Below are 15,316 nucleotides of genomic sequence, written 5' to 3'. Positions count from 1 at the left end.
TAAAATAAATAATTAAGATGTTCACACCTCGGTTAATTAAGTTAATTTACATCAACCCTTTGGTTTTATTTGTATTCTCGTATTATGAGAACTTTAGAACTTTTTATTTAGTTATCGTCATCATGCAGCTCCATCGCTTTATGATATCCACCTACGGACGTCCCCATAGGTAGATATGATGAAGTGATGGGCGTCTACTGCTGGAAAACCTACAGTATGGAAAAAGAGCTATCCTTGGTAAAGATTTCCACACTGCATGTTTTAAGCCACTTGTGTCCACCGACTCCCAGCAAATCGCAGGATGTTCCAATACCCAGGGCTATATTTTATATTTCTTACTATAAATTACTCATCGGTACAGGATAAAAAGATTTGCGCGGGTGAATTTTAAGTTATGTTAGAATTTTGTGGTAAGAAGTTATGTGGTACCACAACGATCTTACTTAGGTTGAAGTTTGCGCTTAGAACAAAGCTCAGTTCTATGAAGCGTTTAACTTACTTACGTACAACTTCTCATAATGTTTGATTTGAAATTTATTGACGCACCACTCACATTATGCGTCTATAAATTATACATTAAAGATTATGCTAAGTATGAACTATTTGTTACAAAAGTCTGAGTTAAGTTCACTTTATAGACCCTCAACTACGCTTTGCTATGTGTGCATATTTAGGCATTGCGCCTGCGGACTTAAATTACATACAAACATTACAATTATCGATATTTTCTTCATTCCAAACTTAAACTAAGGTAATGCTTTATAGATCTCAACCTTAGATGGCGCGTAATAAATACATACATATAATATGTGCGCGTGGGGGGTGAGAGGGGTGACTCCGTCGTAACGGCGCGCGCGTGGCGACCCGTTAGCCCGCGCGCACATGTCGCCTCGGCACGCGCCCGCGCCGCTTTTTACCATCCTTTTTCTCTTTTTGTTTTTGTTTTCCCTTTGTTCCAATTTCGATTGCGGTACAAATAAAAAATCGTATCCGTGTTATCGATGAATGACTTTTTTGTACGATTCCGACCCATAAAATTTGGTAGTTTTTTTGCTTATCTTTGAATACGAAACACTTGAATTTTTTGAGGATTTGACTTCAATCTCCATGGTTTTTTTATTATTACATAGCAGCCAAATGCTTTTACTGTGTGACTTGATTGTAAAAAAGGATAATTTACTGTGTGACTTAGTAAACCCACTGACTAGTATTAGTTTGATAATATTTATAAAACCACATTAAACATAGGCCATGTTTAATGTGGTTTTATAAATATTTTCAATATGTAATTATCCAGGGCAGTTTGTAGATTAGATAGACAGCTTAGCGTAGATTAGTCAAGATAGTTTTTAAGCCAATTTGCTAACGCCCTGTTAGAAAAAATTATAAAATTTTTGCCTTTGGGCTTGAGTTGAGAACTCATACTTACGGAACGTATACTTTTGACTATACGTAGCATATAACCGTTGATATAATATAATGTACGAAAAAAATAGGATTTGACTCACAAATTGGGAACCTATTTTATTTATTTTGCTTGTGAAAAAGCCAATGTGTTAGTATTTAACGTCCATGTTAAGCAATACAAGGTAATATCTTTTTTTAAGTACTTGTTTATTATTTTGTTTTTTATTTTTAAAGGCTCGATAGGTAAAAATCAGTAAAAAACAAATAACGGAAATCTTTTCTGCTAGATTTTATTAACACAAACACAAAATGTGTCCTTATGAAACATATGAACCTAAGTTGACGTTTGAGTTGAGCGTGTAAACTTTGGAGTAATGTCAAAACCAAAAATTTAAAAATAAACTATTTTTATAGGTAGATAGGGATTGTGGTAAGATATCTCAGAGGAATAAAGGGCATTTATAGTTCTATTATCAAGTAGGTTCAACAATATCTGTCGTTATAGGTCATGTCAAGCAAAAAGAGCCCTGCCTGTCGACTTGGGCAGTGGTCGTTTTACATAATTCAATATGTGAATAAGATAGTGCGATTAATTAATGGCTATCTGTTTAGTATAACAAACATATTTAACTACTTCCTTATTGTAGCGGTTAGCATGTTTGAATACAGATCACGAGGTCGTGCTTTGAGACTGAGAAAGACGATCATAATGATAGCCATTTTGGCATGCTTAGCATTGATTTGTTTTATCTTTTTTAGTATTATAAATGCTAGAAATATTTTGTTTGTCCTTCTTTAGCACAACAACTTTTTTATTTATTATATAAGTAGGAAAATACTAGTTTAATAGTATCCATTATATAAATATATAATAAAAGGCAAATTATATGTGTAAATATATACACGCCCAATGTAGGTACTTTAAGAACTTTCAGCTTTATTTTTTCGTGACACGGGTAGTGTAGCGAAAAGCGATATAACACAATAGGCAACTGGAATTCGCATATTGCTGGGCTTTAAATCTATCATATGTAGCCCCATTTTAACGTGACACGGGTAAGTATAGTTGAAAGATATCAATACGAATATATAAAATAATAGATGAAATTGTATTCGCATGCATATTTCGTATAGTTTGTATACACGCCTAATGTTTAAGACTGTCATCGTTATTGCGATTTTATAAAATAACAGTCAAAGTGGCATGCGCTATTTATACGTGACACGGGTACCATTGTGAAATATGTGTAAAAATATAGTTGATACATATGATTGCGAATATATAAAATAATAGACAAAGTGGCATTCGCTTGTAATTGTATACTCGGCAAGTGGGCTTTAAGACTGTCAGCGTTTTTTTTACGTGACACGGGTACCATTGCGAAAAATGTGTAAAAAGTATAGTTGATAGATATGTTTGCAAATCAAAATAAAACACCTTGCGAATAGCTGCGGTTCAGCTGCAGACAGAACCGGTACGAGCTGACCGTGCAGGCGGCCCTCCGCTGTCTCCAACTCGCCGTCCATACCTTACAGTCAACTTTTATTAATTGGGCAGATGAGAACCACGGCGACCATGATGAATGCCTAGCCCTTATATGGACAACGATTCGCGAAACCTTTTATAGATTCTCAATTAAAAGTGTCTATTATAGTTAATAGGGCGGTTGCACATTGTAGTTTATAGAAACAAGAATATTTGCTTTAAGTATAGGATAAAAAGCGGGCTTTATAACGGAAAGGACGATTAAGTGGAATAAAATATAGCGTGGGGGTGCGGGTGGCAGGTGGCTCCTTGTAGAGATGCGTTCACTTGCCACTTGTTATCGATATTTTTTATTAGTTAGGTATTTCATTTATCTTTTAATATAAATTGTTAAATTAATACTTAAATATTAAATAAGTTTATGTATTTTATGGCTATGCAAATACACAGTCCAGATTTCACTGGAATTTTAAAAATATACTCCTTGGTTAACTAAAACTGTTTTGTTGCAATAAAGTTTTTCTTTTTAACCATGGTCAAAAGAAAATAAACCACTTAGGTATTTGCTTTAATTTTTGCTTCAACTTTTTATGCAGAATAGTAAAATAAATAATTAGCTGTATGTAGATTTATTTTGATTTTACTGGAAAAAAATATTTACTCTGTTAATAAAGTTTAAGTTTAAGTAATTGCTCTAAGTCGTTAAGCGGGCACATCTGTTGTTTTTTTTATTAGTAACCGATATTAAAATTGCAAGAAGAATAATGTAATTTATCGATAGTCGATAGGTTAAGATGATACTGAGAAACGTTGAGTTTTGCGAATACATAACGAACATCACTACAGCACCCTCAGTCTCGGTCGACAAGATTCCGCGGCATGTGCGCCTTAGCCCTTAACGGATTTATTCAAACGCCGACGCGTGTCGTCGCACGCCTTATTGCCCCACACTCTCAACTAACCGTATTTTGTGGGCATCAAATTGTAACATCAATAAAAAAATAATTTAAATCGGTGGACAAAATTCTTGAACGTTCTGAAAATGACCCCATATCGGATTTGTAACGAACCAGAAGTGTGACACACTTATTAATTTATTATTTTCAGCCTAATTAGTTTCAGTCCTACTGTTGGGCACAATCCTCCTCTTTCAAATTATCTAGGTACGCACATAATATAAACGTTAGATCATCAAAATAATCTCAATCACAAGGCTTTGTGTCGCTTGTTTCCAGCTTTCCGTTTAATCCATTTGCGGAGGCATGTATTTTCATGCGTTGTCGCCACCAAGCACCTTGGGACCCCAATGCCTTTCCGTTTTTCGAGCTTTATGGTCCGGTCATTGCAACTTCAGCTTCGCAACTCGTTGTGCCAAGTACGCTGGTTCTCCTGATAATACGCCAAGCATAGCTCTCTCTATCGCCCGCTGCCCCATACATGTAACGTAACTTGCAGTATTGTAGTTTACCCGTTTATATTTTCTGTTCGGTTGTTTATGAGTGAAATTATCGCTTAACAGATTAAAAGTATACTTGCGCGCGCTGCTCGTAACTCTATTATTAATTATTAGTTAACCTTTCTGTGATTTTGAAATATATCCTTAGGTATGGCTACTATTATTTTAACTATAGCATAACCGACACCATTTTCTAAAAGGTTTTGTCTGTCTGTTTATCTTTAAAAACAACAAAACTTTTTCTTGTATAGCTTGCATATCTAAATATATAGATATTTTTAATAATATCATGACTATCTATAATTATGTTCTGTGGTGACGTCACATCAGAATACGGTTGTCACCACCCCTTTTCTTTCCTCGCGGGTGTCATACGAGGCGACTAGATTATATAGGAAATTTATTCATGATGTCTCTGAATTTGGGAGATTGGACGTCTGTTTGCCAGTCTGAAAGTAAAATTCTATGAAATGTATTAAATAATATTATATATAACGGATTTACATAGACCAAAACTGAAAAACATTTATCCACTCAGCTCTACATAAAGGAATCCTTAAAAATACTTTGCAAACAGAACTCAAAGTGTTTTTCTACGATTAACTAATGTCCGAAACTTATAATCAATCTAGTCTAATGGCTCTAGATCGAAGAATAAATTTAGTAAGTAGAGCCGCTCTTACCATCAGAGACACTTATATATAGGAAGGTAAAAGGTTTCAAGTTACAGTTTACTTCATAAGGTTAGATGATTCTGTCATTTTGGTTTAATTTTTAAATGAATTCAAGGTATTTATTTATTTTTATATTATATCCAGTAGGTATTTATTTTACTATTCTGCAAAAATTAAAGCAAATTCTTAAGTGGTTTATTTTCTTTCAAGCTGTCTAGGCTCCCATTGACCCTTGTCGCTTTAATTACAATATTTATTTATGGTTAATATGATAAATGGTCAATATAAATGTAAAGGCGCAAGCCTAATCGCAGCACCTAAGTCTCTTTATTAGGCCAAGTATAAGTAGGAAGATAGTAGATAAGTAGCTAAGCTGGATTAAAAATCTACTATATATTTTTTATTCTATCTTTAATAAGGAGTCTAGGTAAGGCTTGTACATAAGTCCGAGCTCAGGGTCGCTATTCTACCACCTTGGAAACCAAATATACATCCGTCTCCCGAACGAAATTTGAATGACAAGGTTGCTCCCATGGCTCCGCTTTCAACTCTCACAACATAAAAACATTAAAGTTTAATTTTAAATTATAAGTGAATGATAGTCTCTATTGGAAAATGCAACTGCTGAGTTTATATTCGGCTTCTTCTCGATAGAGCTTCCAGGTGGTAGAGTCTCTACAAAGAGACAGACTTAAAGTGCTTATAGAATTACACTACTTGAAATAAAATAATTAAGAATTTTTGAAACTATGTGCCCTGGTCGTTGACGCTTCTATTTGACATTTAGTCGTTGAGATTACTTATCCAGGCTTCTTCTACGACGATATCATAATAGAGGTTTATATAAAAAACCGAGCATATTTCTCTACATCGCCGCTCTGAAACTCTGAGCGTTCATATCCTACCATCTTCTATATTATAATAGGCCCATAGTTAGCAACCATAATATGAAGCCATAAATCACAACTGATAAACAGTCGTTTTAAAATCCGAGGTTTCCTATAGACAAACTAATTTTGCCTATGGTTTCGTAATTATTTCGGGTTGTCAGTTTTGTTATGATCAGTTAAGTAGTTAAGGCGTGAAGCTTACCCAACAAACCTGTTTACATTAGCATTTATCATATAAGTTAAAATGTTATTTAGATAATATTTAATTATGCAGCGCCTGTACACGTGAGGTGATTTTATTGATTTTTCGACGCTCTCCTCTCCTACATAACCGCGAATCAACCAATATTTTATTACAAAAATTCAACCCAATTTCTCCCAACTTTACACTGTTCCTAATGGAAAAAGTACGTGATATTTGCATATAGTAGCTAGGCAAATAAGAATTTTCCGAAGGCATACAGGAATACGAGAGCTTACCTCCCGCCGCGAACCTCAAGCAATTTATTTACCTCTTGAGCCCATATTTTACAAATTATTTACCTATGGTAAAACTTTGTACAATACACGAAGTTAATACCGATGGCAATTTATATAATTTATTGCTTCACAAAAAAATATATCCTTATTAAGAATGCCTATATCATGGCACGCTGGAATCATTTTTAGAATTTATCGAAGGCTTAAGTCTCATAAATGGATAATAAGAGATTAATTTATTATAGTTACATTAAATTATCAAGTACCTTATGCAGCAGGCACTACACGTTGAATCAATTAGTAATATAACAACATTAATTTTCAATTTCAAATCATTATGCAGAAACAAGAAGTTGAAAAACTTAACTACCACTCAGATTATTTTTTCCTATCGGAATCCTGTGCTTAATAGTAATCATTGTCGGGCCAAAATCGGACCCACCTGTTAAGTGGAAAATCATCGCCTATAAACAGAGCAACACATTGCAGTGCATGCAAGAAACACTATTATTTATCTACTCCAAATCATATTTAATTACTAGCGGACCCGCGCGACTTCGTCCGCGTCAAGTCAATAAAGAAGTCATGTATATATCATGTATATTTTATATATTGCGTATATTTATTTCAATTATATATGTATTTGTATCTTTACATTTTGGTATTTATGTATATCTATCAACACTCTTGGCACTATCCCGTTCTCTTGCTGTAAGTCCTATCTACAAAGGTTGCCTGTAAGAGATTGCTTGCAGCAATAAGGCCGCCTTTGCATGTCTACATTGTGTACTGTATACTCCTTACTGTTTCTTTTCCTGTATGTTATACGTGCAATAAAGTGTTTCTTCTTCTTCTTCTTCAAGAAGTTAGAATAGATGTGATGCTAACATCATAATCATCGTGGGCATATAATCTATGTACCTACTATTATTATACGTGGTATACTGAGTTAGTAAGTTGTCATTATTTTAGTTGATACATACATAAATATATACATACATACATCCATACATCCACCCTCACAAACTTTCGCATTTCTAATATTCTTTTTCTTTCATTTCTAATTGCTTTTATAGTTACCTTCATATTTGTATAAACTCGTTCATATCAGGTGCATCCTTCTACGTAGTTGGGTCCGTTTGGGTTTTTCCCACTTGTATTAACTTCTTGCTTTTAATTTCTTCTCATTTTTGGCTAAGCGTAATAAACAATAAGCAATCAATTCTTCGGTATTGAAACAATACACGACATAGAAATATCACTGTGAAAACTTCATACCAAAACGGAACTGAACAGAACCTAAATTGTAAAATTTAACATTCTAAAGAGAAGAAACCATTACTTAAATAAATGAAAAAAATATTCAATTAATGGGTTCTTTTCTTTAGAATCTGCCTTTCGTACTGGCAGTGGTGAGTCAGTTCTAACTGACAGGCTTTACTTTCCAAAACTGTTTCAAAAATAGGCCAACTTAAAAAAAATTGTATTGTTATGTAATTTACATAGATCACGTAATACCGTATGAACTGTTAACAAACATAACGTATTTTCTAGATTTTTCATAAACTCCGAGTTCCTATCAATTCCACACAACTCTACACAAGGGGGTCCGAATTCGAATCCTGGTACGCATCTCTAACTTTCAATGTTATGTGTGTTTTAAGCTATTAAATATCACTTGCTTTAACGGTGAAGGAAAGATGGTAGAAATATCACATTACCTTAATAACCTCGTAGGACACCCGCGGGAGGAGGAGGGGGAAATGTTTACCATTATAATAGAAATGTTTACTGTGGTGGTAAGCTTCTGACGATTTTTAAGGTGTATATAGTATAGTAGCCTAGTAAGCTGTATAGGTATCAACCTTTGCCAAAAAATGTATGAAGATTACTGCTGACAAATTCATAATTCGAACATTTCGAAACCGAAGTCAGCGAAATTAATAAATAACAGCTCGCATTACGAGATACAGTTAGGTGGCGCAGTCGCGCGGGCCACGAGCGGGAGTCAGATGGCAGGCGCGCGCCGAAACCGTAAAAGCTCGAGTCGCGCGCGCAAGCACATGCCCGCCACACACAAAGCTAAGCATTGTGAACCTGACGCGGGACGCCTCACCCGCCCACTCATTACGATATCTTACTCAATTCTTCCCTAATTGCGATCATTCTTGCGAACCCATATTGAATGTGCACATGTTCTTAACCCGACCGAGGCCGCGCTCTGCTATGTTGCGGTTTTCGATTACTTAAACCGTAATGACTATGCACGACGGCTAAACCTACGTTTAAAGTGTTCACGTTCCATTTTATGAGATTAAGAGATTGATGAACCTGATGCCTCTTTGCGGTATCTTTATTGTTTATTGTATTTTTGTTTAGTGTATAAAGGGGAAACCTTGTGAGTTTTAATTCCTGGATTCAACAATATCAGAGACTAACGTAGACATTTATACGGTGTAGTCTTTGACAATTTAATAGCATATGCGCTTGCACCTGCCTTTGCAAAAAGCAGGCGCACGCTTCAGACAGTGAAGCTCGGAATTCGTCGCAGCCACAGTGTTCTTAGGCTATTTCTTTGCACTAGCTGTTGCCCGCAACTCCGTTCGCTTTTTGGAATTTCGAATAATCCCCCAGGATCCGTTAGTTTTTCCATGAGCAAAGTTTCATAAATATCAATTTAGCTCTGAAGCCATGCATAGGTGACAAAGGTGATTTTTTTAATCTCCGGAAAATTACACCTTTGATCTCCAGGTTGCATGTATAAATAATAATAAGTGCTAATTTTCACTAAGATCGGTACAGTTGTTGGTAAATATACAGACAGACATACTTTCCTGCCTGAAATATTAGTATGGATAATACGGATGCTATTTATCGGTAGTTGATTGGTAAGGTGCATTCAGTTTTTCATATTATAACAACCCTATATGGATTCATGAGTCAAATTCTTCAGGTGTCATGTATGCAGCCTTCGCAATGTCACTTTTTCCTAACCGTGTTTAGTGCTTCTTTACGCGATATATTTTGTTATCTTCATCATATTAGTAAATAATATATACATACTACATATTAAGAACGTGATGTTGAAAAATGCGTTAAAACTACTTATTCTTATAGGAACCTATCTTGAAAGATGTAAATAGAAATAATGTAATTACCACATAACACAGCATTTAAAAAGGATTCTTTAATGCTGGTTAAACTCTACTTGACCGACGACAGTGTTTCTGTTGTAAGCCTCTAAACTTAGTTTAGTTTTAATTGACATTTCTTTAAATAGTTATAACCTTCATCAGTGTGAAAAGGGTAGTTCAAATTTAAGACTATCCAATTTAGTTTAATTTAGAGATTTGTGTATTACATTATTGCAATATAGAGATTGCTATTTTCGTCAGTGTTTTTATTATTTGGAAAATTCAAAACACTTAACGATGTGGATAGCAAAAATATGCTAAACTAGAAACACTACCGTAGTATATCGTAGTATTTGTCGTGACTTTAACCGTTTACGCCTCGTATGCAACGGAAGCTCTCAAAATGAGTAAGTTCTCAAACACACAGACTCTTCAGCTATACAAATTAGAATAAATAAAATAAAAATAAAAAAGCCTTCTACTACCAATTGTTATTTTATTGCATTTTCTGCTATTTCATTTTTATTTATCATAATTAGGTATTAATTTTGAATTAATTTGATAAAAAATTATATTAAGTTAATTTTATGATGTGATTTAAGATAGAAGTCCTTTATTGGCGCAGGCCTCCCCTTATATTAGTATATATACTTATAAATAACAAGAACGACCCGCGGCTTGGCCCGTGTTTAAGAACACTCATGCATCTATAATATTATGATTATGATGGGATGCGCATGTCGTTTTCATATTTATGAAGCTTTATAACAGTTCTAACAGTTTGTCGAGACTATTCGTTATTTTCGTCTTATTTTGATCTTAAATTTCCTATGTCCTTTCCCAGAATGCAATCTATCTCTTTGCCAAATTTTGTCGAAAACTGTGTTTAAAGAGGGAAAAGGTTACAGAAAAGCATAATTACTTTCGAATGTATAGTATAAATAATTAACGGAAAATCTCTACTAAGATGTAGTTATTCGTGGTTATAAACAAAGAGTCAGTATTATAAAGGTACAAAGCCCTGGGAGCAGTCGTCCTTACAAACCACCGTTAAACGCGTTCCATTCGTAAAAGAGCGAAAGTGAACACACGAGAGAATTATCTCGACTCTGGGTCCCAGATTGGAATCAATTAGGCGAGTCGCTCCCGGGCCGGCCTTCGCGCCACCTGCCTTGCTGCGATCCGCTGACATGCAGACACGTCAACACGGCCGTGCTATAGACAAATGTAATGTCGCAAGTTTTCGAGAAAACTGCGTTTAAAATTTGGTCATATTTTGGCATTTCCCAATAAAATAAACTAAGAATAATTTATTTATTTGTTTATTTATACTCTTTATTTGCACTCAAAAAAATACAGGAGAAGAATTTAAAAAAAACGCAGACAGAAGTATGCAAAAGGCGGTCTTATCGCTTCGTAGCGATCTCTTCCAGGCAACCTTAGTCACTTAATGTCACTTAAGTAACTTAATTTTAGGCAGTGCATTGGTTTAACATTATTTTTTAATAAATCTTATTTCATCATCATCGTCACCATCATCAATACACCCATTACTGGCCCACTACAGGGCACGGGTCTCCTCCCACAATGAGAAGGGGTTAAGGCCGTAGTCGACCACGCTGGCCTAGTGCGGATTGGTGGACTCCACACACCTTTGAGAGCATTATGGAGAACTGTCAGGCAAGGAGGTTCCACCACGATGTTTTCCTTCACCGTTGAAGCAAGTGATCTATTTAATTACTTAAAACGCACATAACATAGAAAAGTTAGATGTGCTTGCTGGGTTTCGAACTCGGCCCCCAGAAAGTGAAATCGATCTCCTACCCACTGGGCTCCAGCTTTATGTATCTTTACTCCTAAATAATAGCTAGTTTTTTTTCGATTGTTTGAATGTGCTAAACCGTTGGAAAAAAATGAAGCACAGAGGTTACCCAGACTTCATGATAAAATATTCAAACCCCTTTGTATGGAGATGACCAGTCGCTAACGATTAGCAACTGTCAGAAAAGTTAAACCGAAAAGAGGGCGAGTGAGCGCTTCAAAAACAACTCTGGTGAAATATTCTTAAACTACTGTACCCTGCGGCTTCGCCCGCGTAACTTACGATATGCAGCGCACTGCTACATAGTCTACACGTACAAATCAGTTGCCACTACCAGACGTAGTTTTTCCAATCGTACTGGAAGTGCCAAATATACAAACCTGTGATATTAAGTACAGATAGTATTTGTACATATTGCATTAGTAATGTGTAGCCTGACAGCAGTAGGTACTACATATTAGTCGATAACGCTGGATAGTATAACCTATGCAGTACAAATTAATTATCAAAAACTTTCATCCTTAAAAGAGCTAAGTTAAATTTCGGGATAAAAACTATCCTCTGTCCTACCCCGTAGCATGCAGTAAAATAGTCTAAAGTTTCATTTGAATGATGCGAGGGCATGATACAAATAGACAGACAGACATGAATGAAAAAAATTACACAGGATTTCCCTTATAAAACTTTTTTTTAAATATCTGCAATTACAAACTGAAAGAACTAGAGAGAATGAAAATGTATGCCTGTGAGGCCGCAACTAGCAATTTAAAAATGGCCAAAAGAACGCGGATCACAATAACAATGATTTAAAGAAGTTCAGCATTTAACTGCCCGGTTTGTCTTGTAGTAAGCAGAGGGGGCTATTGAATACGAGCCACGACGGCTTTGATTAGGTTTTGTCCGAATACTCTCAAGAAATTCGCAGTTGGTACACTGACCTCGGGGAGCTGATAAAGCTTTTAGTCTCTGTTATTTTCCCTAAATAGTTCTTAAAGCTGCATTTCTAGTAGCGTGGATAAGCTAGTCTTGAGCTGATGTAGAGCTAAGAACAGAATCTCAAGTTCTGTTTTAAGTATATATTGACCGATGCTTGAGAGCTTCTTCTTACCTTGATGTTGGCTTATTAACATGGGCCTAAGCTTTAAATCCTTCACACCTATAAGAGAGGAGTCCTTGCCCATCAATGTTACTAATAGGCTGAAGATGGTGATGTGAAGTTAAAAATTATCCGTGAAACTTTATTATAAATGTCAGGCAAAATTGTCGTTAACTACATTAATCTCGGAGGCATTGGCGCATAATAAAAAGGCTACCGACACGGCCGCCCTCGCTGCATGCCGCGATATGCAACGGCTAAATTGCTACTATTAATCCCCACATATCGTCTCTTGCGCAGGATCTTTTTACGCTTTTATTGTAAGCATTATTTTCATGCGAAAGCCGATTAAAGCTGTGATAGACATTATAAGCTATAGCGTAATCTTATACGTACCGATCTTTAATTGAATGCAATTCTTAGTTGACTCCTTGAATCTAATAACGTCAGAAATAATAACAGTTTTCTTATTTTGTAATCCTCTCGATTGAAACATTGATGTAATTATGAGTTCACAGCACTTTATTTTCATTAGCTGGGAAGATCATAAATAGATAATTTAATCGTAACTAAGTAGGTATGTTTTTTTTAACTCCGACGCAAAAAAGACGAGATGTGGTTGTGTGTGTGTTGCTGTTGCATCGTATTTCCCGTACGGATGAACCGATTTTGATTTTGTTTTTTTTGTTTTGTTTGAAAGGTTAGTAAGTCGGGGATTTTCTTAGCTATGTTTGATGAAAATCGGTCCAAGTTGCCGCCGCCACAAAATGGCGAATAAAATTATTTTTTAACCACTTCCTCAATATGGGTATCAAATGATGGAATATTGGAAGTCAACTAAAAAATAAACATATTATGTTCAGATGAATGAAGTGACGACAACTTTCAAATGCCGCTTATTAAAGTTTAAGTTTTTAGAAACGTCTATAATTCACATTTAATAAAATCAATGAACCTCTAATTTTTTGTATTTGTAGACAGTCAAGGCTTGCGTAATCGTTTGATAAGTAGGACACTGTTTAAACTAGGCCAAACTACCGGTTTAGTAGATTTTGTATTTGGCTCTCATGATTACATTACCTGATAACATGATTAACACATTAATTTTAATGAAATTCCCGTGACTAAGAGATTTTTTTAAAAACATATTTCGTATTTCGTTGAATTAAAAAAAGGCAATTTCGTCGGATAGAAGCAGGCAAACCACTGCGAAGGCTGTGATAAACTAATAAAAATTAAAATGTTATTAGAGAGTAGGTTATCTAAGATAATAATTATATGTTTGAATATTTTGTTTTTTTAATTCTTAATTTTAAATAGCTTATTGTTATGTTTTTATTATACATATTTTTTTTTTTGTAATTATTACTTGTTGTTAAATTCTTTTAATAGCCCCGGGGAGACGAATTGGGCAACTGCAATGTCTTCACGGGGTGCGTTGCTAAATAAATAAATAAATAAAACTCATTTATAAGCAATCCTTAATATATTCGTTGTTTTTTTATACTTTTCTTTTTTTATGTACTTTTTGTGGTGTGCAATAAAAGTATATTCATTCATTATCTTTACTCAATGCGAATTTGTGTATGTTGGTTGTTCATAAAAGTTGTGCTAAGGTTACGCAGAAATGAGTTGACACTTGACGTGATTACTTACACAGGGATAGTCCATATTATGTTGTTAGTGTAGTAGCTAGGCGTGGGATCTCGCCAATAACCTTGAAAGTCTGAGGGTGATAAGTGATATAGGTTACTTTTTATCACAGTTTTTATGGGATATAATTAATGCTCACATGGCTGGAATGTATATCTATTAGTTTTCGGATTAAAAAATCATACTTATTCTTCTGAAAATACTACTATCAAAAAAGCGACGGTGAGTTTTTGGATTCATCTTTGTATTATTGTAGCATTAGTAGGGAAAAAGTGATATAGTGATGCGGTGATAGCCCTGTGGTTCGGATTTCGGCTTCACTTTTGGGGTGGCCGAGTTCGAATCTCGGCACGTTTATGTGCGTTTTAAGTAACTAATTCAAATATAACTTGCTTCAACGGTGAAGGAAAACATCTTGAGGAAACCTGCATGCCTAAGAGTTCTCCATATTGTTCTCAAACCGCAGTGGGCCAGCGTGGTGGCACTACGGCCTAAACCCTTTTCATGGTGGGCGAAAACCTGTAAATAGGTAGATATGATGAATTTATGCAGAAATAGTCAAGCGGACGAAGTCGCGGCCAGTCCTTGTGAACACTAATTTTAATTAAGCTTTTAGTGGTCATTGTTTAACACAGTAACGTTAAACTGCGTATAAATACAGCGAAGACATGTGCTTAAAGGCCACGTAAGCCATTTGATTAAAATCAGATGTAAAAAAAAATAGAGGGGGAATAATGTGAAGTAGCACGTTCCATATCAGTAGTGCAGACATCGCAAGTGCGTGCGCGTCGCACGCGACTAATAATTACTCTCAAAGGTCGCCTGCACACATTGCGCGGACAGCTTGCTGCAGTCTTTAACACTGCCGCCTCGGGCTCCATTCCGACTTACCTTTATGAGTTTCTATAATAAATTAACAATGAACATAGCAGCTTAACATAGAATGATTCATACTAATATTATAAATGTGATAATGTGTCTGTTGGTTGCTTATCTATGTTCGGCTTCTTAATCTTAATGATATTTGGCACTAATGTAGGTTGCATTCTAGAAATGGGTAGATAAAATTCATTGCGAATAAGCTGCAAGTTATCTGCGAGTTTAAAAATAATCGCTGTGGTCTCCTATGTGTCTTTGTAATCGAAGGCAAAAGGATACATTTTGTCCCTGGAAAATAAAAGGTTCAAAAAAAGTTTCAAGGAAAAAGTTAGTTTTTCA

The sequence above is a fragment of the Pararge aegeria genome, chromosome 3 (assembly GCF_905163445.1).
Source record: "Pararge aegeria chromosome 3, ilParAegt1.1, whole genome shotgun sequence".
Classification (NCBI taxonomy): Eukaryota; Metazoa; Arthropoda; class Insecta; order Lepidoptera; family Nymphalidae; genus Pararge; species Pararge aegeria.
This window is presented reverse-complemented; position numbering follows the sequence as displayed.